Raw genomic sequence first — 26,230 nt, 5'->3', positions numbered from 1 at the left:
GCCAAGATCACGCCACTGCACTCTAGTCGGGGAGACAGAGCAAGACTCTGTCTCCAAAAAAAAAATAGGGTCAGTCTTATAAAATGCTTTCCCAAATCTCATGGTTTCAAGAAGCATTAACTACCCTTCAGTAGGATATATGAAATATGAATCGTAATTTAATGTGTCTGGGATTTTAATAACTTTAGAGGAAGTTGGTAGGTAACAATTAGTGTGTGTAGAGAGGCAAAGAAAAGGCAGGAGGTGAAAACATATTTATTGCTAAATCAAATAGCCAATTCTCAATTTTCATATTACACCAAAATTATAAATATTTGGCATAATGATCACTCAGTCCTTTCTGAAACACCTTTTGCACTTGGATCCTAGGAAACAACTCCCTTGCTCCCCCTCTTGCTTCAGTGATAACTCTGCTGAACATCCATTGCTGGTTGTGTCTTGTCTCACAGGCCAGTGAGTCTTGGAGCATCCCAGGTCTCAAATTAGTGGACTTCTTATTTATCTATACTCTCTCTCTAGGTGATCGTATAATGCTTTTAAACACCACCTATAAACTGAAGACTGCCAAACTGAAATTTCCAGCAGGCTTGCAGATTTGTATATACTACTGCTTATTCAAGACCTCCACTTGGAGGCTTCAAAAATCAACCTGTCTACAATCACACTCTTCATTTCTATTTAACCTGACAAAGATTTCTTTTCTAATGGCAGTTGCATTCACTCATACAACTAAACATTTTAAGCTCTTACTGTGTGCCAAGCACCATTTCAGGAATGATCTTTCTAGTGGGTCAGGACAAAGTCTACCGTGAAACTTTTTTTTTTTTTTTGGTCTCATACCTTTTCTTTTTGGATTATATCGCCTCTACACCTTATCCCCTTTATTTCCTCTCACCTATGCTTTGGAAATTCTATATATCAGTATTCTGGTTTCTTCTCCAGACACATCTATTGCTATGTCTTGGTCCAGTTTCTCTCTGGATAATTGGAGTATTCCATAGCCTGGTCTAATATCTGGTTTCCCTGCTTCTAATTTCTCCACACAGTGGAGGGATCCTATTTGAATTAAAGTCAGATCATATTCCTTCTCAGTGCTCAAGGTCTTCTCACAACACTCAGAGTAATATTAAAGTCCTAATGGCCAGTAATATTTTTTTCTTCATCTCTCCTACTTCTTTGATCTCATTTCCCTACAATTATTGCTCCTACTCACTCCACTCTGACCATCACACTGACTTCTTATTGTTTCTCCAAGCACAGTGCTTTCTCAGGGACCTTGTATATGCTGTTTGCTCTGCCTGGAATGCCCTTCACTCAGAGAGACCTATACCCGTGTCTGCACTCCATGACAGTAGTGCTACCTTTCATGCAAATACCCGTGTACTTTGCTTCCTCACTTCCTTCAGGGCTCTGCTAAACCTGCTCAGAGAAGTCTTCTCTGGCTATGCTGCTTAAAACATTTATTTCTCTTGATAAGGCATCTCAAAACTAGGGATAATATGTACATATTTATTGATTTTCTCTCTCCTTCAACTAGAATATGAGTTGCCAGGAAATAGAGTTTATATGATTTGTTTATTGATGAATTTCCAACAGTAGTCCAATTTCATAGGTGAGGAAACTAAAGCTCAGAGAGATGAGTGCCTTCCTTGTGGGCTTTTCTGGAGAAAATGGGGATTACTAAGTAGGAAAGAGTATAAACCTGGGGGTGGTGACTATTGCTAGATCAGGGCTGCAGAAAATATAGCAAAAGTACAGCTGTTAAGTTCATAAATTCTATCATCAGACTATCATCAGAGATAGTCATTTTGTGACTTGCAGAAAGTTATATAATATTTTAGGTTTCAATTTCCTCATCTGTAAAATTAGAGTGATAATAGAATCAACTTCAAAAGGTTGTTCTAAACCTGAAATGAGATGATACCCATAAACCAACAAGCCTGGCTTATCATGCTTTCTCTAATAATGGGAATTATTATTATCTGAGAGTTAATTTCTTTGAATTACATGTATTTTTCTTAATTCTCCTTCATTAAAAAAATGCTGAACATAATTATCCATCTGCTGTCAGCAGATCCTTCATCCACTGTTTATTGAGCCCTGCTCGAAACACTTACTAATGGCTAAACAATTCATACTCTTTTCTAAAATGATTATGTAAGGCCAAATATGGTACTTATTCCCAAATAAATAATTAAGCCTGGACTTGGGAAAATACAAATCAAGGTGATAATCCTCCTTGATCTTTTACATAGCACTTTGTTGATAGGTCTTGTTGAAAACAAGACTAGTAATAAGGAAGATGATGATGAAGATTGTATCTTTTGTTAACATTATAAATTACAATTTGAAAAATTGTTTCATCTGCATTATCCTATCTGACCCTCAACAAATATAGGAGGAAGGTAAATGAGATTACAATTTTTCATTTTGCAGTTAAAAAAGTTGAAGTATAAGAAAGTTAAATAATGTGATTAAGGTTTAAAAAAAGCCCTAATATGTGATAAGAGTTTATATAAGAAGTCAAATATTTAAAGCCTTAGGCTAGTGATCTGCCTATTACACGGTCTTTTAACACAAACACTTTAAGGAAAAAAGGAGATATTTTCTGCAATGAATCCTTCCAAGGTTGTTTAAATTTATAGAGACTCTTTTGTGTTCCTTTAACACATTGTACTTCTATGTCCAATGTGAGGGGACGGGAAAGAACATTTATTGAGCAACTGTCAACCACTGTACTAGTTTTCCATATTGTACTTGCTTGCTCATGTGTCTTTCTGCCTCATTAGACTGCATGCCCCATTGGGACAGGCAACATATTCCATTCCATGGGCATGCATACCCCAGTAACTGCTGTGTAATATGTGTTCAATAAATGTTTCTTGAGTTAGAAAACGAAATAGCTTATTTGGTGAAATAAGCTTATATACAGAAACAAAGCAACTAAAGTATATCCCAGAATTTAAACTATATAATCGATTAGCACGATTACAGAGAATGTCATGAAATTGTCACCTCCTAGGTCAAAAACTGGTGACTATCAGCAGTTTTACATGGTTCTAAACAATAGTTTCCAAAGAAAAATAATGATGTTAGAAATGTCCAGTTAGCCAAATTTCTAGTATCTATGGAAATCCTTTTCAGCTTATGTCTAGTCATATAAACTTTTATGTCCCAACCAAGGGGAAAAAAGCCAATATTTTTATTTCAATGAAAAGTCTTCTAACCTCAAACATTCAATTTGTGAAAGAGTAATTAAAATTGAAACTGGAATAGGTCATTCAGTTACTGAGTTATAATGGTGACTTATCTATTGATTACCTATACCAGGGTCCACAAGCTAGAGCAGAGAAGTCATCTATTTGCTTTACCATAGCTTAAAATCTAGTGGTACTGCCATTTATACATTATAGAAAGATAAAGTGTCCATACTGTTTTCTCTAATACAGCAGCTTAAATATTACTACTTCTCAACAGTTCTCACTTACTTTCTCATTTGACTTGCTCACAGAAAAAAGATAACCACTTTACTATTATTTTTTCCATAGTGTTCTCTTCATGATACTATTTATCAGTATAAGGACCAGGACCATACTATATTCTTTTAATCAGTGCATTGTCACTGCAAAGCTCTATGCTGGGCATATACCAGGAAATGAATTGTTTAAATTAAATGCATATCTATAGACATAGATGAAATTATAAAGGCTGCCAAATCATCTCTCTGGCTGCTAGAAGTACCCTAGTTTAACAGGAGAAAGCAAGGTATATGGCATAGGAAATGGTACATATAAAGTGTCCTTGATTTTTAAGTAACAGCACCTGGTTGACCCCTTGTTCTAACTGATCTGACTTTCCAGTCTGAAAGGACACATGATAGCTGTGCTTTCCTTAAATGTGGCATTTATCTTCATGAGTGTAGTGATGAGGGATGGATCAGGACTGGAACAGTCATCAGTGACTTATCCCATCTGTTTTCACAAGTGAAGATAAATGACACAAAATATCGGCCACTGTGCATTATATATATATTTATGCCGCATTTACGCCCACAGACATAAATACGCTATAGACCTTTTCCTCAACCTGATTGCCATTTTCAAAATATACACCTAACAATAACAACAGAAAACCTAGGGTATAAACACAGAGAGAGTGAAAAATGCTGAAATAACTTGTATGAGACAAGCTGTACCCTGTGAGGGGATGCCTCAACAGACCCTATCTATAGGAACTCTAAAATGGCTATAAGCCTTAAAATATAATTTCCACATGTCTCTGACTGTTGTCATTAAGCTAACTTATAAAACAGTCACAAAGAGGCCCCAAGGATGCTGCATAAAGACACTCTCCAACCAGCTGTTCCTGACAGAATGGCTTCTGAATATTTTCAGTCATCTACAAATAGTCCTCCTGTTTACATTGTTCTAAAACAGTATTCCTTATCTTCAGATGATGTGCTTTCCTTAATTTCTGAGTTGGACTAGAACATCGTGATTAAGTTTCTTAAACTGATACTAAGGTAGATAAGGCACAAAAATTTGAATAATGATATCATCAGGAATGAACTTCCTGCTCAACACTGGTAGCTAGATACTGTGGGAACTCTGTGTCACCCTGCCATTGGGTATAGCATTTTCTAGGTTCCAGTGGTATAGCAGCATTGAGAACACACAGATTAAATTAAGTCATTATTTTCAAACGTAAACGTTACTTAAAGTGGGCCCTGTTGGGAAGGACCTAGTCTCCTAGATTTAATCCTAGAAAATGGTTATGTTTAGATTATCAGAAACTCATTACCATAGCAGTTGGGAATCCTAGCTCCTGCCTCATGTTGCAAGTGCCTGACTTTTTCTCAACTTCATTAGCCCTTCTCCCCATTTAATAGTGGGCACTGACCTCCACCTGAAGGTAGAAGAAATCCTGGCCATCTTGTTAAGCCTCATTCTCATACAGCCTCATGACATCATTACCGATCTTAGGCTTCAAAAGTTATACTCCATACCCTATACTATGGGAAGTTTTTCCAGTTTGGTCCCAAGACAACACCTCCATATTTCTGATCTCTTTTAGCATCCCTATACTGTTGCATGAATCTAGGTCTTTTTATTATAATATATCCAATGTCCAAGTTCCTTGAAAACTAAGAACCTGACTTGCTGCACAAATTTCTAGATTCCAACTTTATCACCCTAACTCCCTCCAGCACTGATAGCCTTTCTTCTACATTTTTTTCTTATTTAACATTAATAGCTTAATAGCAGAGACTGTAGTTCTAGACACTGGGGATTCTGCAATGAATCAGACAGTGAAGACATCTTACTTCATGGGGCTTACCTTTTGTGGGTTAGACAGATAATTTTTTAAAAAGATGAGGTAGACATAATTGTTCAGATGAAAAGAAAAGAATTCAGAGGAAACTGTTTTTTTCTTTTTATTTAACTTTTAAGTTCAGGGGTACATGTGCAAGTTTGTTACATAGGTAAACTTCTGTCATGGGGGGTTGGTGTACAGATTATTTCGTCACCCAGGTATTTTGCCTAGTCCCCATTAGTTATTTTTCTTGATCCTTTCCCTCCTCCTACCCTCTACCCTCGGATAGACCCCAGTATGTGTTGTTTCCCTCTTTGCGTCCATGTTTCTCATCATTTAGCGCCCACTTATAAGTGAGAACATGCAGCATTTGGTTTTCTGTTCCTGTGCTACTTTGCTAAGAATAATGACCTCCAGTTTCATCCATGTCCATACAAAGAACATGATCTCATTTGTTTTTATGGCTACATAGTATTCTATGGTATACATGTATTATATTTTCTTTATCCAATCTACCGTTGATGGGCATTTAGGTTGGTTCCATGTCTTTGTTATTGTGAACAGTGCTGCAATGAACATACAAGTGCATGTGTCTTTATGGTAGAATGATTTATATTCCTTTGGGTATATACCCCGTAATGGGAGTGCTGGGTCAAATGGTGTTTCTCACGTTAGGTCTCTCAGGAATTGCCACACTGTTTTCCACAGTGGTTGATCTAATTTACAATCCCACCAACAATGTATAAGCATTCCTTATTCTCTACAACCTCACCAGCATCTGTCACTTTTTGACTTTTTAATAATAGCCATTCTGACTGGTATGAGATGGTATCTCATTGTGGTTTTGATTCATTTCTCTAATGATCCGTGATGTTGAGCTTTTTGTCATATGCTTTTTGGCCACGTGTATGTCTTCTTTTTTTAAAAAGTGTTTATGTCCTTTGCCCACTTTTCAGTGGGGTTGTTATTTTCTTGTAAATTAGTTTAAGTTCCTTATAGGTGCTGGATATTAGACCTTTGTCAGATGCATAGTTTGTAAATATTTTCTTCCATTTTGTGGGTTGTCCGTTTATTCTGTTGGTAGTTTCTTTTGCTGTGCAGAAGATCCTTAGTTTACCTAGATCCCATTTATCTATCTTTGCTTTTGTTGCAACTGCTTTTGGTGGCTTCATCATTAAATCTTTGCCTGTTCCCATGGCCAGAATGGCATTGCTTAGATTGTCTTCCAGAGTTTTTATAGTTTTGTGTTTTACATTTGTCTTTAATCCATCTTGAGTTAATTTTTGTATATGGTGTAAGGAAGGGGTCTGGTTTCAATCTTTTGCATATGGCTAGCCAATTACCCCAGCACTATTTTGAATAGGAAGTCCTTTCCACATGGCTTGTTTTTGTCAGCTTTGTCAAAGATCAAATAATTATGGGAATGCAGCATTACTTCTGGGCTGTCTATTTTGTTCCATTAATATGTCTGTTTTTGCACCAGTACCATGCTGTTTTGGTTACTGAAGCCCTGTAGTAGAGCTTGAAGTTGGGTAGTGTGATGCATCCAGCTTTATTCTTTAAATGCCTTGGCTACTTGGGCTTTTTCTGTGGTGGGGGTGGGGGGCAGACAAGGGTTTCATATGAATTTTAAAATAGTTTTTTCTATTTTAAAATTGTGAAGAATGTCATTGGCTGTTTAATAGGAATATGATTTAATCTATAAATTGCCTTAGGCAGTATAGCCATTTTCACAACAGTGATTCTTCCTGTCCATGAGCATAGAATGCTTTTCCATTTGTTTATGTCATCTCTGAATTCCTTGAGCAGTGTTTTGTAGTTCTCGCTGTACAGATCTTTCCTCTACCTGGTTAGCTGTATTCCTGGTATTTTATTCTTCTTGTGGTAATTGTGAATGGGATTGTGTTCCTGATTTGGCTCTTGGCTTGACTGTTGTTGGTGTATAGGAATGCTAGTGATTTTTGTATATTAATTTTGTATCCTGAAACTTTGTTGAAGTTGTTCATTAACTTAAAGAGCTTTTGGGCCAAGACTGTGCGGTTTTCTAGATAAAGGATCCTGCTGTCTGTAAGCCTGGGATAGTTTGACTGAGAGGAAACTTTAAATTAATGGTCTGGTAAGGCCCCTCTGAAAAAGAGATGTATAAATTCAAGAATGACAAGAAAGAACTTTGATATAAAAACATCTGGAAGAAAAATATTCCAGGAAGCCAGGTGCGGTGGCTCACGCCTGTAATCCCAACACTTTGGGAGGTCGAGGTGGGCAGACCACGAAGTCAGGAGTTTGAGACCAGTCTGGCCAACATGGTGAAACACCATCTCTACTAAAAATACAAAAAATTAGCCGAGTGTGGTGACAGGTGCCTGTAATCCCAGCTAGTCAGAAGGCTGAGGCAGGAGAATGGCTTGAACCCAGAAGTTATAGGTTGCAGTGAGTGAGCCAAGATTGAAAAAGACTCCATCTCAAAAAAAAAAAAAAGAAAAGAAAAAAGAAAAATATTCCAGGAAGAGAGACTAGGTAGTATAAACTCTTCAATTTTGAAGGAGCATGTTGTACTTACTTAAAGAATAATAAGGGGAAGAAATAGGCCAGTCTAGTAGACATAACAGGGGCAAGCAAAAGATGTTAGAGATGTCGTTGGAAGAAGTATTAGTTTCCTGTGGTTGCCACGGCAAATTACCACAAAGTTGATGATATCAAACAACAGAAATTTATCCTCTTGCAGTTCTGGAAGCTGGAAGTCTGAAATTGAGATGCTGTCAGGGCTGCACTCCTTTCAAAATACCTAGGGGAGAATTCTTCCTTGCCTCTTCCAACTTTGGTGGCTCTAAGTGTTCCTTGGCTTGTGGCTACATGAATCCAGTCTCTTCCTCTACCCCTACATGGCCCTTCCTCTCTTCTCCCTGTGTCTCTCCTCTGTGTGTCTCTATAAGGACGTTTGTCATTGTACTTGGGGTTCACCTGGATAATCCAGTATGATCTAATCTCAAGATCTTCAACTAAATTAGATACACAATGACTTTTTTTCCAAATAAGTTCACATCTGGGGGGTTGGTATGTAGATTTTTTGTGTTAAAAAAAAAAAAATTCAACATACTAAAGAGAGCTAGGCCTTGCAGGCCAGGTAAAGCAATTTCTTTGTATTCTATATGCGATGAAAAGATCATAGAAAATTTTACATTAGAAAATAATATAGTTTGATTTAGACTTTTTTCTTTGAAAGAGACGTGGTCTTGCTCTGTTGCCCAGGCTGTATTGCAGTAGCATAATCATAGCTTATTGCAACCTTGAACTCCTGGGCTCAAGGGATCCTCCCACCTCAGCCTACTCAGTAGCTGGGACTACAGGCACATACCACCATGCCTGGATAATTTTTAATTTTTGTAGAGACCTGGTCTTGCCATCTTGTCCAGGCTGGTCTCAAACCCCTAGAGCTCAAGAAATCCTCCTGCCTCAGCCTCCCAATGTACTAGTAAAGGCATGAGCCACCATGCCCACCTGATTTAGACTTTAAATCTATCAATCATTCTGACCATGTATGAGAACTAATTGAAGGGAGCAGTAGTAGATCAGTGATACATGAGAGAGATGGTTTGATCTTTGGTGGCAGCAGTAGAAATAGAAGAAGTAGAAGATTACGAATTTGTTATGGAGGTAGAGTTAAGATTTGCGTAGGGATTAGATATGGGGGTGGTGGTGAGAGAAACCAAAAAAATGCCATCTGCCAACTACCTAAATATCATCTTCTCTTGAACTCCCCACTGCCATGCTCCATATGGCTGCAACAGTGTTTGTGTCAAGGGATCACCTCCACCTCCCTAGCTATTCTTAGACCTTTGAAAATATTATCTTCTCTGTTAGTCTGGTTCTCTTTCTAGTCTTTGTGGCAGGCTGTGCCTTCTCTAACTTTTTCCCCAAGAGTTTTCCCTGTCCAATGACAAATTTTGCTTTAAAACCAGGCTGTCCCAGTTCTTTTCCACTCCAATCCAGTTCCCTGGGGCATCCAAACCACAACCAAGAGAATAAGCTCTGAAATGTCAGGGATTTTTGCATTTTCTTCAGATCAAGGTAAATCAAAACTCTTTGAAACAAGACTAACAAAGTTTCAGAGCCCAGTTATACAGCAATCAATCATTATCTCAGTGGCAGGCATACACCCAGTAGATAAGCCTCTATAGAACTAGAGTTTCTATACTGTTTTTCTAGTTCAGATACCTCTTCTGGATACATGAAGACATTTGTATAATCAAAATAATATCAGTTCTCATATCTTTTCAAGAAATTATAATTTCAAGTCAAGTATGTTTCTCCCTTACTAGTTTGAAATTCTGATTAAGAACTCAGCTTTAAAGTGTTCTGAAGTAGTTCACGGAAGGTAGAGACAAGAGATGGAAATGTGCTACAGTTTATAAAGTGACGTCCCCTTGGTGAAGGCCAAATTTTCATACGTAGCTGGAAGCCTGCAATATACTTTTGGATTTTAGGGCAGAAACAAGGCAACATGAGATCTCTGTCATTATTCTCTGACATTAGGCTATTCCTCTCTGAGTTGTTCCCAGAAGATACTTCAAAAAGTCTACAACTATTTTTTCTAATAACTGCCTGCCAAGCTTATTTTTAAGTAAACTAATTTTTTCAGAATAATTTCAGCTTCAAAATTCACTTTTAATGTGATGGAAGGGATCTTGGTGGATGGGAGACAGGACTAGATTGCAGCTCCCAACAGAGCAGCATCTGGAGGCTTGCACTGTGAATTTTAGCTCCAGATGAACTACAAGAACAAACCAGCAATCCCAAGAGGACCCACAGACCCTCTGAAGGAAGTGGACTGTTCCTGCAGGACCCAGGAGACACCCCAAATACTGTGAGTGCCCCAGCTGTGGGAAAGGGAGACCCTCCTCTCCAAACACACACCCCTGCTGGAGAAGCTGAAAGTCTGTTTGTGGGAGAAGTTCCTGACTGACTTTACCTGGAGCTGAGTCAAGCTAGAGAGCCAAGTGAAATACAGGGGTAGAGAGAGGAAGCAGCAGAAAGGCTCTGGGAGCTTGCTGGATCCCCAAGTAGCCCATTTATGCCTGGTACCACGGGGATCCATTGGGAGGGTGGCAGGGGGGTAAAGCTCCACAGGGAGAAGGAATTTCACCAGCTGAACTTGGTAACTATTTGAAGAGGGTGAGAAGCCTCCTGGCCAGCACTCCAGGGAGGGCACAGATCCCTCATGCAGACTTCACAGGCAGGGGAAGAACTAACACCCTTTTCTTTTGCAGCTGGGAGGCAGCCTCCAGCAAGTTTTCAAGCCCCTCTTGCCCTCTGCCTGGAAAGAGTCTTGAGGCTGTGGTGGGGGCACAATGGGAGTGAGACCAACCCTTCGATTTGTGTGGGAGCTGGGTGAGGCATGTGACTGCCGGCTTTCCTCTACTTCCCTGACAACCTTCATAACTCACTCAGCAGAGGCAGCCATAATCCTTCTTGTATACAACTCCAGTGACCTGAGAATCTCACCCCCAGTTCCCACAGTAGCCACAGCAAGACTCATCCAAGGAGAGTCTGAGCTCAGACACGCCTAGCCCCGCCCCCACCTGATGGTCCTTCCCTCTCCACCCTGGTAGTGGAATACAAAGGGCATATTATATTGGGAGTTCTAGTGCCCCACCCACCACCTGTCTCTCTCCACACTACTATAGCTGATGCTTTCTGGGAAGCACCACCTCCTGGCAAGAGGCCAACTAGCACAAAAATAGAGCATTAAACCACCAAAGCTAAGGACCCTCACAGAGTCCATTGCATCCTCCACCACCTCCACCAGAACAGGTGCTGGTATCCATGGCTGAGAGACCCATAGACAGTACACATCACAGGACTCTATTCAGACAACCCCCAGTACCAGCCTGGAGCCGGGCAGACTCACCGAGTGGCTAGACCCAGAAGAGACAACAATCACTGCAGTTCCACTCTCAGGAAGCCACGCCCATCCAGGGAACACCGTGTGGGTCAAAAGAATCTGAACAACAGCCTTCAGCCTTAGACCTTCCCTCCTACAGAGCCTATGCAAATGAGAAGAAACCAGAAAACCAACCCTGGTAATATGACAAAACAAGGCTCATCAGCACCCCACACCCTCCCCGCAAAATCACACTAGAAATCACACTAGTTTACCAGCAATGGATCCAAACTAAGAAGAAATCCCTGATTTACCTGAAAAGAAATTCAGGAGGTTAGTTATTAAGCTAATCAATCAGGGAGGACCAGAGAAAGGTGAAGCCTAATGCAAGGAAATCCAAAAACTGATATAAGAAGTGAAGGGATAAATATTCAGTGAAATAGATAGCTTAAAGAAAAAAACAATAAAAAATTCAGGAAACTTTGGACACACTTTTAGAAATGTGAAATGCTCTGGAAGTCTCAGCAATAGAATTGAACAAATAGAAGAAATAAATTCAGAGCTTGAAGATAATGTCTTCAAATTAACCCAGTCTAACAAAGATAAAGAAAAAAGAATAAGAAAATATGAATAAAGCCTCCAAGAAGTCTGGGATTATGTTAAATGACCAAACCTAAGAATAATCAATCAGTGTTCCTGAGGACGAAGAGAATTCTAAAAGCTCAGAAAACATATTTGGGGTAATAATTGAGGAAAACTTCCCTGGCCTGGCTAGAGATCTAGATATCCAAATACAAGAAGCACAGAAAACCCTTGGGAAATTTATCTCAAAAAGATATTCACCTAGGCACACTGTCATCAGGTTATCCAAAGTTAAGGGGAAGGAAAGAATCTTAAGAGCTGTGGCACAGAAGCAACAGGTAACCTATAAAGGAAAAATCAGATTAACAGCAGATTTCTCAGCAGAAACCCTACAAGCTAGAAGAGAGGAGGGTCCTATCTTTAGCCTCCTCAAAACAATTATCAGCCAAGAATTTTGTATCCAGCAAAACTAAGCATCATATGGAAAGGAAAGACACATTTGTTTTCAGACAAATGCTGAGAGAATTCACCATTACCAAGCCACCACTACAAGCACTGCTAAAAGGAGCTCTAAATCTTGTAGTGAATCCTGGAAACACATCAAAACAGAACCTTTTTAAAGCATAAATCACACAGGACCTATAAAACAAAAATACAAGCTAAAAAGCAAAAGAAAAAAACAAAAAGTACACAGGAAACAAAGAACACAATGAATACAACAGTACCTCACATTTCAATACTAACATTAAATGTAAATGCTCTAAATGCTCCACCTAAAAGATATAGAACTGCAGAATGAATAAGAACTCACCAACCCAACTCAATTATCTACTGCCTTCAGGAGACTCACCTAACACATAAGGACTCACATAACTTTAAAGTAGAGGGGCAGAACAAAGGCAAGTAGACACCAAGAGTGAGCAGGGATAGCTAGTCTTATATCAGACAAAACAAATTTTAAAGCAGTAGTGGTTAAAAGAGACAAAGAGGGACATTATATAATGGTAAAAGGCCTTGTCCAACAGGAAAATATCACAATCCTAAACATACATGCTCCTAACACTGGCGCTTCCAAATTTATAAAACAATTACTAATAGACCTAAGAAATGAGATAGACAATAACACAATAATAGTGGGAGACTTCAGTACTCCACTGACAGCACTAGTCAGGTCATCAAGATAGAAAGTCAACAAAGAAACAGTGGAATTAAACTATACCTTGGAACAAATGGACTTAGAAGATATATATATAGAACATTTCATCCCACAACTGCAGAATACATATTCTATTCAACAGCACATGGATCTTTCTCCAAGATAGACCTTGATAGGCCATAAAATAAGCCTCAATAAATTGAAGAAAATTGAAATTGTATCAAGCACTCTCTCAGACCACAGTGGTATAAAACTGGAAATCAACTCCAAAAGGAACCTTCAAAACCATGCAAATACAAGAAAATTAATTAACCTGTTCCTGAATGAGCATTGGGTCAAAAACAAAGCTAAGATGAAAATTAAAAAATTCTTTTGACTGTATGACAGTAATGACACAACCTATCAAAACCTATGGGATACAGCAAAGGTGGTACTAAGAGGAAAGTTCATAGCCCTAAATGCCCACATCAAAAACTCTGGAAAAACACAAACAGACAATCTATGGTCACACATTAAGAAACTAGAAGAACAATAACAAACAAAATCCAAACCTAATAGAAGAAAGGAAATAACCAAGATCAGAGCAGAACTAAATGAAATTGAAATTTTAAAAAATACAAAAGATAAACAAAAAGCTGCTTCCTTGAAAAGATACATAAAATTGATAGACCATTAGCAAGATTAACCAAGAAAAGAAGAGAGAAAATCCACATAACTTCACTAAGAAACAAAACAGGAGCTATTACAGCTGACACCACAGAAATACAAAAGATCATTTAAGGCTACTATGAACACCTTTATGCACATAAACTAGAAAACCTAGAAGAGATGGATAAATTCCTGGAAAAATATAACCTTCTTAGCTTAAAGCAGGAAGAATCAGATACGCTGAACATATCTGTAACAAGCAGCAAGATTGAAATGGTAATTAAAATATTACCAACAAAAAGAAGGCCAGGTCCAGACAGATTCACAGCAGAATTCTACTAGTCATTCAAAGAAGAATTGGTACCAATCCTTTTGACCCTATTCCACAAGATAGAGAAAAAAGGAACCCTCCCCAACTCAGTCTGTGAAGCCAGCATCACCCTAATACCAAAACCAGAAAAGGACACAACCAAGAAAGAAAAGTACAGACTGATATACTTCATGAACATAGATACTAAAATAATTAACAAAATACTAACTTAACTGAATCCAACAAGATATCAAAAAGATAATCCACCATGATCAAGTGGATTTCATACCATGGATGCACGGCTGATTTAACATACGCAAGTCAGTCAATGTGATACACCACATAAACAGCATTAAACACAAAAAACAACCATCTCAATACATGCAGAAAAAGCATTCAACAAAATCTAGCATTGCTTTATGATTAAAATTTTCAGCAAAATCAGCATACAAGGGAGATACCTGAATGTAATAAAAGCCATTTATGACAAACCCACAGCCAACATGATACTGAATGGAGAAAAGTTGAAAGCATTCTCTCTGAAAACTGGAACAAGACAAGGACGCCCCACTCTCACCACTCCTCTTCAACATAGTACTGGAAGTCCTAGCCAGATCAATCAGACAAGAGAAAGAAAAGGGCATCCAGATGGTAAAGAGGAAATCAAACTGTCACTGTTTGCTAATGATATGATCGTTTACCGTGAAAACCCTAAGGATTCATCCAGAAAGCTCCTAGAAGTGATAAAGGAATTCAGCAAAGTTTCTGGATACAAGATTAATGTATACAAATCAGTAGCTCTTCTGTACACCAACAGCAACCAGGCAGAGAAATCAAGAACTCAACCCCTTTTACAATAGCTGCAAAAATAATAAAATACTTAGGAATATACCTAACCAAGGAGTCAAAAGACCTCTATAAGTAAAACTACAAAACACTGCTGAAAGGAATCATAGATGACACAAACAAATGGAAATACATCCCATGCTCGTGGATGGGTAGAATGAATATTGTGAAAATATGCATACTGCCAAAAGCAACCTACAGATTCAACACAATCCCCATCAAAATACCACATAATTATTCACAGAATTAGAAAAACAAATTCTAAAATTTTTTATATGGAATGAAAAAAGAGCTTGCATAGCCAAAGCAAGACTAAGAAAAGGGAAAAAACTGGAGGCATCACACTACCTTATTTCAAATTATACTATAAGGCCATAGTCACCAAAGCAGGATGGTGCTGGTATAAAGATAGGCACACAGGCCAATGAAACAGAATAGAGAACCCAGAAATATACCCAAATACTTACAGCCAACTGATCTTTGACAAAGCAAACAAAAACAAAGTAGGGAAAGGACACCCTTTTTAACAAATGGTGCTGGGGTAATTCAATGAAACTGGATCCTCATCTCTCACCTTATACAAAAATCAACTCAAGATAGATTAAAGACTTAAACGAAGACCTGAAACTATAAAAATTCTAGAAGATAATGTTGGGAAAAACCTTCTAGACATTGGCTTAGGCAAGGATTTCATGACCAAGAACCCAAAAACAAATGCAATAAAAAGATAAATAGATGGGACCTAATTAGACTAAAGAGCTTTTGCACAGTGAAAGGAACAGCAGAATAAACAGAAAACCCAAAGAGTGGGAGAAAATCTTCACAATCTATACATCTGAGAAAAGATTAATATCCAGAATCTACAATCAACTCAGACAAATCAGTAAGAAAAAAAACAAACAATGCCATCAAAAAGTCGGCTAAGGACATGAATAGGCAATTTTCAAAAGAAGATACACAAGTGGCCAATAAACACATGAAAAAATGCTCATCATCATTAATTATCAGGGAAATGCAAATCAGAACCACAATGTAATAGCACCTTTCTCCTGCAACAATGGCCATAGTCAAAAAATCAAAAGACAGTAGATGTTGGTGTGGATGCAGTGAACAGGGAACACTTCTACACTGCTGGTGGGAATGTGAACTAGTACAGCCACTACAGAAAACAGTGTGGAGATTCCTAAAACAACTACAGGTGGAACTACCATTTGATCCAGCAATCCCACTACTGGGTATCTACCCAAAGGAAGATAAGTCATTATTTGAAAAAGGTACTTGCACACACATGTTTATAGCAGCACAATTCACAATTGCAAAATCGTGTAATCAACCCAAATGCCCATCAATCAACGAGTGGATAAAGAAACTGTGATATATATCTCTGATGGAATACTATGCAGCGATAAAAAGGAATGAATTAACAGCATTTGCAGTGACCTGGATGAGAGTGGAGACTATTATGCTAAGTGAGGTAACTCAAGAAAGTAAAAGCATACATCATATGTTCTCACTGATATGTGGGAGCTAAGCTATGAGAACACAAAGGCATAAGAATGATACAATGGACTTTGGGGATTTGGGGGAAGAGTGGAAGTGAGGGTGAAGGATAAAAGACTATAAATAGGGTGTGGTGTATACTGCTCAAGTTAAACTAAAGAGCTTTTGCACAGCAAAAGGAACAGTCAGTAGAGTATGCAGACAACTCACAGAGTGGGAGAAAATCTTCACAATCTATATATCCGACAAATGACTAATATCCAGAATCTACAACAAACTCAAATCAGTAAGAAAAAAACAAACGGTTTGATGGGTGCACCAAAATCTCATAAATTACCACTAAAGAACTTACTAATGTAACCAAATACCACCTGTACCTCAATAACTTATGGAAAAATTTTTTAAAATTACATTAATCTGTGACTATAGTTTCAGTTTAACAATTATGGTATGCAATTTAGCCTTTTGTCCCTAAGAACAAGGGAAATTTTAGAATTTGGTATTCCAAAACCAAAAGTTTACTTTAAAATAGCATTATTAGAGCTTAAAACATACTTACCAAAAAAAATAGATTCCCTGGCATGTGAAATTTGGCAAGGATAAAGAGAGGGGCTGTTGCTCTCTGGCTCTGGATTGGAACATTTGTACATTGGAAAGATTTTTAATGTGATCCATCAAAGTGCCAGCTCTTTAGGAATACAGGTCTCCAACCTAATATCCAACAACAAATGAAAAAATGTTGCAGATGTTTAAATTGACATTTGATTCTAGTCTTATGTTGGGTTTGTTTAAATGAATGCTACTGTCTTCATCATGACACTCATATCAAATCAATTGTGGATTAATAGTAGGAAAAGAGTATCAGAAAAGCAAAATAAAATGAAACAAAAACTTCCTAGTTGATTAATATTCATTTCTTTATTCACTCATTATTTTTTTCTTATCTTTAAATCATCTAAATCTTATTAAGCATGAGATGATTAAGTGGAAATTGGGCAGATAGTGGAGTTGGGGATGGACTATAATTATACTCCACTGCAAGAAAGCAAAGTGTACATTTCTACATACAGGGAAAATCCTCTTGCAGATGAAAATGTGGTTGTTGATTTTTTTTTTTTAATACCCCAAAGAGTCCAAAATATTCTTTTCATTGTTCACTGCTTGGAGAATCCTTATCAGGACAGAAGTTTCAGATGTCGAAGATAATTTTCAACTTGTAGTTAGAGAAGCCATTCCCAGGTTAATGAGCACAGAGCAGCAGGCATTTTGAAGAGTTTATTTGGAGAAAGGAAATGTCTGCAGAAATCAAGTGATTAAGATGTGATACTCAAAGCGAACTCTGAGGGATCTCATTAGCAGAGACTAAGAATAGTCTAAAAATGCAATAAGAGCCCTTATACAAGGTCACAAACGTCCCAGTGCAGGCCAGCTGTGTGGGACCCACAGAAGAGAAAGAAAAGGAACCTGATCGTACCAGATTAAGAAATCCTCCTCAGAAAAGGTGAGAGATTCTTCCCACTTACTAAGGGAGGAAGAGCAAGAAATATATATGAAAATCCCACTGCCTATTATTCATAGTTCTCCAGATGTGCTTATGTATATTAAAATACATATATTTTATTCCATAATGTAGTTTTAATCATTCTAAATTAATTTGAATCACTTCTGTACAAATACTACTTTTTCACACATCTTTCTTCACAAATTTCTCTAAAAAGTCTTCCTACTCACCTGCACACTATCACTTTTATCTCCTTTCCCTGAAATTGCATTATGTGTTCATTTGTTTCCCTTTAAAACTGTATTCCTGCCATCAAAATAATGGAAGCTTCGTGAATGGAAGGACATTATATAACTTGTTCACTATTTCATTTTATTTGAGGCCAAAATAATACTTGGCATATAAGTTTCTAAACACTTACTGAATGAAAGAATAAAGAACCTTTTTAAGTTTTCATAAATCATTGTTGAGACTACACCTGTCTGTTGTTACATAAATAACAAAATGTTGAAAGTTTTGGCCAGGGAACCAAGACACAGTGGATAGTATATTGGAAAGGGGGTATGCATTTACAATGGAGGTGGTCATCAGTGGCTGTTCATAACCTACCTCTTAACACAACAGATGCAAAAATCGACCAGAGAAGAGTTGTGAAGAGATTTTTTTTGGGGGGGAACAGAGTTTTACTATGAGTTTCACTCTTAAGTTGTGGGTGGTATTGCATCCTGTCCCTCAATTTTGTAGAGAGTGGCTTCAAGATGATTATTAGATTTTTGAGCAAACTGTCAGTGGGTTGTGACTTACTTATCTCCAACTCTATGGGGAAGAGAATTGCAGAAGGATCCTGTACCTCATCACAAGACTAAAGATAGGGTTATGATGGTTAAATAGAAGAGACTCTGAAGGCTGCTGTCTAAATTTCATCTGAAACATTTCAAGGGCATGAGAACAGATGTTGATCATATATACAAAGGTGTCAACAAAAAAGCCTTGAAGATATACAAGATCCTGTACAAAAGCATTGCCTGCAGGAGTAAACAGCTTACTAGAGGGAATCTGAAAGTATTTCTGAATGCTTAGGAACTGAAAAAGGAGTAAGGAATGTGTTAGCAATATGCCATCACTCTCATCAAGGCAGATTTATAGGAGAGTGAAAGGGCAGGGGTGGGTCACCAAATAACACATTAAAATCATCATTAAAAAGTCAATTTCAGATGTCTGCCAGATCCAAAGAGGATGGTGTCAACTCAAGACAGTAACCATCAAATGCAAGTTATTCTCCTTCTCACCTATTTTCCCTAACCATGATGCAGCAAAGAAGAGTCAGAACTAGGAGTAGGCAGATAGAAGAAGAGGAATAGAAGACTATGTGACAACATAGAGAAGAAACCAGCCACATCCATGCTCAGTCTGCGACTTCAGGCTTCCCACTCATAATTGAGCCTGTGTTGGGAAAGGCAGGAATCTTAATATCAGTTAAAAGTCTTAAATATCATATAACCTGGATATTTAAATTATTGATCATGGGGCTTCAGGCTTCATGTTACCTAAATATTTTCAGAATGTTTTCATCTAGGAACAGAAGTAAAACTTGGCCTATGAATAAATTTTAATAGGAGACAAAAATTAAATCTCCCTACAATTATGTCCCACCATTTGTATAAGTTCAGTATAATGACTAAAATAATTTTACTGATTTTCGAAATCATAGGTTCCAGAGTTTTTAATTCCAGGTAAGAACCCCTCTCAAATATTAACCTTATTTGTCTCTGGCCATGCTTTACATTTTGGCAATGATTGATAGTGAGGAAGCCGTTAAATAAAATGTTTACTTGAGAATAGGGCTCCCAAATGTATACACAAGTTATTTTTAAAATTAGCAACAAATAATTCTCAATGTGTAAATATTTTTAAAGTACCTGGTATTTCTAAAATACTTCATGAAAGAAAAATATGTTTAGGAGTTATTTGAAATTAGAGGCAATAAATTATGTCATATAATCTGGGAAAGAATATAACTGTGTTGAACAATTTATAGAATCTAGGAGAATGAAACACAGTGGTTGTGTCTGTATGTGTAGAAGAGAAGGGGTAACATCTTAGGCCATTTGTGCTGCTATCACACAACTCCTGAGTCTGCGTAATGCATAAATAGTAACATTTATTTCTCATAGTCCTGGAGGCTGAGAAGCCTAAGGTCAGGGCACCCGCAGGTTCAGTGTCTAGTGAGAGCCCAGTCTCTTTAAATATTCATGAATAAGTGCAAGCAGGCAATGGATTGTGTTCATAGTTCCAACGATTCAACTTCTTACTCATTATCATCATCTTTTCATTGTCTGGAAAACTGGTTCCGGCAGCAAAAAACAAAGACTGACCATTATGAGAAGCCAGATCTCATTTCCGATGCCAGCTTTGCTGTCTCTCCCCAGTGACTTAGTCTGCTTGACCTTCATTAGCTCATAGGCATCTCAGCTGCAAACGCTGAACCATTTTGGCATTTTTCTTTGGTGGAAAGGTTAAAGAAAAATACATTGTAATAATTTTGACACAGAATTAGAGAAAGAGAAAGAGATGTAGATGAAATGGATAAATAAATAAATTGCTTCCTGTAGACCCAGGGTAAGAGAACAAGCAAGCACTTGTTTGATGATCTCTGACCTCTCTTGAAGACTGAGATTTTTTGCCATGACTTTGGAATTTGGGAGATTGCTCTGCAACTTTTCTTTCTTTGTAGAGGACTCTCTATACCTCCCCGTTAGATAGAAAGGTACTTGAAGAAATCTGCAAATGTTTTGTTATTTTGGAGCTCAGTGTTCATCTGCTTATTTCCTTGTTTTGCTGTTGTGTTTATTAGGGCCAAGTACTATAACAAACTTTACCTAAGGTATGCAATTTATATCCTCTTAGATGCTAAGGAAACGAGAACTTAATAAGGTTAAGTAACTTTGTCAAAGTTAGCATAGTTGGTAAGTAGCAAAGCCAAGTTTCTTATTCAGGCTGTTCAAATACAAAGATGAGGCACTTTAACTTGGACTTCAAAGCACCTGCTTTCCAAGCCTTTCTTTCTACTGCAATCATTTTCATGAAATAGGATTTAACCCTCAACTCTTAGCCTTTCTGGATGAAATGTTCTCATTTGCCATCTCACCTCATCTACAAGCTTCATTATCCCTCTAACCACATGTATTACCTATCTCTTTTGTCTTCTATTATAGTTTTGTTAAAGGGCAGCAACCATATTGCACCTAGTCTTGATTAAGTAAGCATGCCATTTGTCACCGAGCCAAGCAAGAAAATTCCTCATAGTGGTGCCCTTAAGGCAGTGCTTGGAACGTTTCCCAGAAAGCACAGTGCATCCTATCCATACCCTATCCACCATACCATGTAAAAGAACATTAATATCCATTAAAAGTTTCAGATAAATTTTCAATCAAATATTTTAATACAGCCCAGAGAGAAAGATAGTTTCACATTATCTTGAAGGTTTGATCTTAGTAAGGATTGCCTGTCTTTCAGAGGGATCAGAACAAAGTATGCTGCAGCTCAAAAGAAGTCACCACCTCATTCAATGGTCTGAATGACAGTAAGGTAATACAGACTCTCCCTTAGAGGAATCACTGGGTTGCAAAATATCTAGACTTTTAAGACATTTGTTGGCAAGGTATCAAGCAAATTGTGTAAACTGAACCATGGCTGATTTTAATTTATGATGGGATGTGAAATTAAAAATATATATATACATATTTGTGTATATGTATGAGTATGTATATATTCTGAAAGGCAATATGTTGTTATGTATGAATTGGACTATAAGCTGCTTCTAGAGTCCATCTATCCTATGAATAGAAATTGATTATAATAACATAACAGCAATTATGCTACCTAGTCAGAAATACCACATGAAAGAAAATTCCCAAGCTAAGTACAGTAGGCAGAATTCTAAGATGATCCTGAGCCACATCCTTATATAATCCTCCCACTCTTTGAGTATGAACAGGATTTATAACTTGCTTCTAACCAGTAAAAAATTGCAAAAGTGGTGGGATTATAATTTGTTTCTATAACATAAATAATATAAACTCCCTTGATTGGGTCATATTACACAGCAAAGATGATGGGAGTCGCACCTATGATAAAATAATTTTTATATAGGATCTGTCTTAGCACGTTGTAGCAAAAGTTTCTGGCTTTGAAAAACTTAGCTTCCATGTGGTTGGTAGAGAGTCATGTGTCAAAGAAGTCTAAGAACTGAGTATGTGGCCTAACTGACAGCCAGTCAAAAAGCTAGGACCTCAGTCCTAAGCCACCAGGAACTGAATTCTGCCAATAATTACTTAAGTTTACCACAGGAATGTCCAATAGATGCTATATAAGAAGTTCGTCAATAGATGAATTTTTTTAAATGTGGGAAACATATGCAATGGAATACGATTCAGCCATAACAGAGAATATCAGGTCACTACAGCCTCCATCTCCCAGGTTCAAGTGATTCTCCTGCCTCAGCCTCCAAGAGTAGCTAGGATTACAGGCATGCACCACCATGCCCGGCTAATGTTTCGTATTTTTAATAGAGATGAAGTTTCACCATATTGGCCAGGCTGGTCTTGAACTCCTGACTTCAGGTGATCTGCCCGCCTCGGCCTCCCAAAGTGCTGGAATTACAGGTGTGAGCCACTGCATACAAATACTGTCATTGGCAGCAACATAAACTGGATATCACTGTGACTGACACTTAGCACTAGAAAAACAAATATTCTATGTTCTTTCTCGTATGTAAGAGCTAAGAAAGTTAATCTTATGGAAGTAGAGGGTAGACAGATACCAAAGGCAGGGAAGGGGGTCGGGGATGATTTTATATTTCAAAATAGCTAAAAGAGAAGATGTTAAATATTCTTAATACAAAGAAATGGTAAATGTTTGAGGTGATAGAAATTCTAAATACCCTAATTTGATCATTACACTGTGTATGCATGTATCAAAATATCACTTGCACTCCATAAATTGGTACAATTATTATGTATCAATAAAGTTTATTTAAACAGAAGTTTAAAAGTGACATCAATCTGGTAACTAAGCTCAGGACATGTTACCAAAGTGAAGTACAATTGCTTTTCTCCAGAATTCTTAAAAATGTAAAAATAAAATCCCACATTAAGTATACATATTGGTATTTATTAAAGAACCATGGGTCATATGAATATATCCTCAAGGAACTTAATTCTCTTGATAAAAACATGATAGCATATGAAACAAATATGACATACAACCAAGTATATAATTGTATTTGTGTTTGCATATGTCTGCATGTGTCTGTTATATGTGTATACATGTATATATATTTGCATGCCTGTATCTATATGTATCTATGTCTGTGTCTCTGTGAATTTGTGTATGTGTACCTTTGTATTTGTATTTGTGTATATGTGTTGTGGGAGTTTATGTGTGTATATGAGTGGCAAAGTGTGTGTATGTGTCTGTGTGTATGCATCTGTTTGTGCATATAAAAGGCTTGAAGAAGATGAAAAAAAGACAAATTATCCTTTTCAAAGGCCTTTATAAAAATTAGTGAGGAGTAGAGAGAAAAACACAATACAAAAAACAACAGAAACCACTGATTTTGGATTCTGCAATCTAGTTTTAGTCCTATTTCTGTGATATGTTAGTTTTGTGACTTTGGTAACCTGCTTCAGTTCTGAGTCTTAATTTTCCCATATATAAAATGAATTAGATCTTGAACAAAAACTATCCCACTGTTAGTAGGGATGTAAACTGGTACAACCACTTTAGAAAACTATCTGACTCTCTTTAATAAAGCTAAACACACTTATGCCATATGACCCAGCACTTGCTGTCCTAGGTATCTATACACAATACAAATGTGTACATATGTTTCAAAGGCACACTTAGAATGTTTATAGCAGCACTGTGTAGTCCTGATAACACTAAACTAGAATGAGAACTAATCTAAAATTAGAACTATCTGAACGCCCATTCAATGAACAGATACACTGTGGCATATGCACCAGTGGAATAATATATAGCCAGAAAATGAGCATTCTATAGGCTTACAAAAATATGAATGAATTTCACAAATATAAACAAAAGAAACCTGATACAAAGAAATCTCATATAATTTACATGCAGTGCAGGAACAAGCAAACATGGTCTTAATCCATACTTGTTGATGTCAGGATAATAGTTATGCTTGAGGACTGGGCAGTTACTAGAAGAGTATAAGGAGAAGGGGCATTGTCAGTTTCCTATTGTGTGTGCTGGTTAAGTGTGTTCAATTTGTGAATGAACACATATGCTTCTGATATGTGTGATTTTTTTATTAGAATACTCCACATAAATATAATTTTTTAAAGCTTCACATAGTATCAGGCAGCTATGATGATCGAATAGGAGAATGCATTTAGACATGATTTGAACCACTTCAGCACTGCAGCTCTATAAAAAAAAAAGTTGTCCAACTGTAGGTAATGACCACTAGTTGGTCATGTGATCAATTTACGGTTTGTAAACTGTATAAATAAAATGAAAAAGACTAGAACAGAAAATACTGGAGTGCCTTATATACTGTTTTGTGATATAAACATCCATATATATGTTTATATGGGTTGAGATGTCACATTTACATTTTATTCTGAGTCACAGTTAAAAGGAGTCAAAATTATTGCTTTAAGGGGCCCATGATATAAGTTCATATAGCCTGTGTCTAAATTATGACTCCCTGTGTCTAAATTATGACCAGCCTTGATTCCACATTAGTTAAGTGAAAGGCATTTTGAGAGGGGAATCCCGGAGTACAATTAAAGCACTTCCAATATATATTATGAGTAATACTGACGATTGGTCTCATCACTCCTGGACATTTGCCTGAAGATGTAGGACTTTACACTGCATAGACTAGAGTTCTGCAGATTGCTTCCACAATACAAAAAACATAGGTTTTCCAAAATCAGAGTTTCTTGAAAGTGCATAGCCTCTGTTTTGACCATTTTTCTTGGTAACATTGTAGCAGATGTGGTGAGTGGTAGCTCTGTGTACCAGTGAAGATGCAGAATGGAAAATATTGTTCATTTGCATAGTCTCAAAATAATGGGATGAAGATAATAATTAATAGCTATATTTATACCCCTTGATTTAATTAATTCCAGCTAAGATGTTTATAATCATGTGATTTTATGTTTGGGTAAATGTGTCAACGTGAACATTAGTCACTAATACGAGGCAGCAAGGAAAAAATTAAAAAGCCACCAGCAGAAGGCAGGCCTCCGTAGTTCTCAGTTTTCTACTTTGGGATGTTTTATCACAGAAATCACTAGTGATGCTATTCTGTGACAAAAAGTGCTCTGGAGGGGTGGAGAGAAAAGTGGTATAGAATAAATAAAGGGGTGCGCAAAGCGTAGGGTGAGGCTTAAGCCTGGAGCTCTTTTGATATTGAGATTAAGGCAGAGTAGAAAAACTGCAGTCTCTTGAGGTAGGGCCATTTCACTTCAAACCTACTCACCCTTAATATACTTTCCAGAGGAAAGGAGATGTGAAATAAGAAAACCAAAGAGGGAACATAATTGGAGATAAAACTGTTTAACTAAGGGGCAGAGTTTATTCCGAGGTTCTTGGCAAAATCAAATGGGGACCAAAAGATGGTGGAAGAAGGTCCGTTCAGAGGGACAAGATGTGCAGGTTTATTATAAGACTAACATTTTTGAGAAGCCATTTAGATTGGATTCAGGTGGCAAAGCGTATAAAGAAAAGAGGTCCTGGGTAGGGTTGTTGTACACTGACCAAAATAATAGACATGGTTTTGAGCTGACTGAAGAAGAGCTCGTTCAGATTTGCTCTAGTTTGCGTGCAAACCTCCTGATGCTTCAAGTCAATGAATCCACTTCACATCTGTGTGGATTGGTCACATTAAATAGAAGAAAAGGATCCTGAAAATCTCCACAGTATGCAAGAGCCTTCCTTTGAGCTGATTGAAGCTGGGAGCACAGAGGACAAAGGCTCCCTGCCTTTATCTCAGTCACATGCTCCTGCCTTGTGAAGGGTCAGATGGGGAAGAGAAACCTCACATCAGAGTTAATGATCATAGCCCTGCTTTGCTAATTAATGCCACTGATTCATGTGGTGTGAAAACACAACTTAAAAGGCTCCACACCAGCTGAGAAGTCTGGGCTGAGAGAGGAAAGTAACAGAAAATCCTTTACATAACTAAGAATAAAGCAGAAATCTTTCACTTTCTGTTAATCATGTCTTTTAAATCTATAATTTCTGAGTAGAGCAGGTAGGCAAAAATCAAATCAGTGCTGCCCTCACAACACTGGTTCCATTTTAATGAAAAGCCATCGCCTTCATATTTCCTCTTATAAGGGCATAGACAAGAGCTACCCCATGTCTCAGTCTTTACTTCAGTTTTTTTTCCTTTTTAATTATTGCGTAAGCAATTCTAACCCTTGAGTTTTATAAAGTAACTTTGCAACGTAGCATTTT

At 37.4% G+C, this 26,230-nt stretch overlaps 1 protein-coding gene across 25 annotated transcripts in view; it reads right to left on the bottom strand.

Annotated features, from left to right (window-relative positions):
* LRRC4C (leucine rich repeat containing 4C) overlaps nucleotides 1–26,230 on the bottom strand; it is a 1,360,095-nt gene that overhangs the window by 25,904 nt on the left and 1,307,961 nt on the right. For 5 of the 25 annotated variants that reach the window (XM_012452372.3, XM_012452375.3, XM_064365015.1 and 2 more), the window contains 2 exons: nucleotides 16,796–16,947; nucleotides 11,222–11,357 (listed from right to left, as the gene is read on the bottom strand). The exons of 17 other annotated variants lie outside the window; for them this stretch is intronic. The gene's annotated coding sequence lies outside the window, so the exon portion shown is untranslated. The remainder of the gene's footprint in view (nucleotides 1–11,221; nucleotides 11,358–16,795; nucleotides 16,948–26,230) is intronic. 3 more of the 25 variants (XM_064365012.1, XM_012452384.3, XM_064365010.1) reach the window with 2 other exon arrangements.

The sequence above is a fragment of the Aotus nancymaae genome, unplaced genomic scaffold (genome assembly GCF_030222135.1).
Source record: "Aotus nancymaae isolate 86718 unplaced genomic scaffold, 86718_ANA_hifiasm-v0.15.2.pri h1tg000059l, whole genome shotgun sequence".
Taxonomy (NCBI): Eukaryota; Metazoa; Chordata; class Mammalia; order Primates; family Aotidae; genus Aotus; species Aotus nancymaae.
The sequence above is the reverse complement of the archived record's forward strand: the minus strand, read 5'-3'. Positions and strand labels throughout refer to the sequence as shown.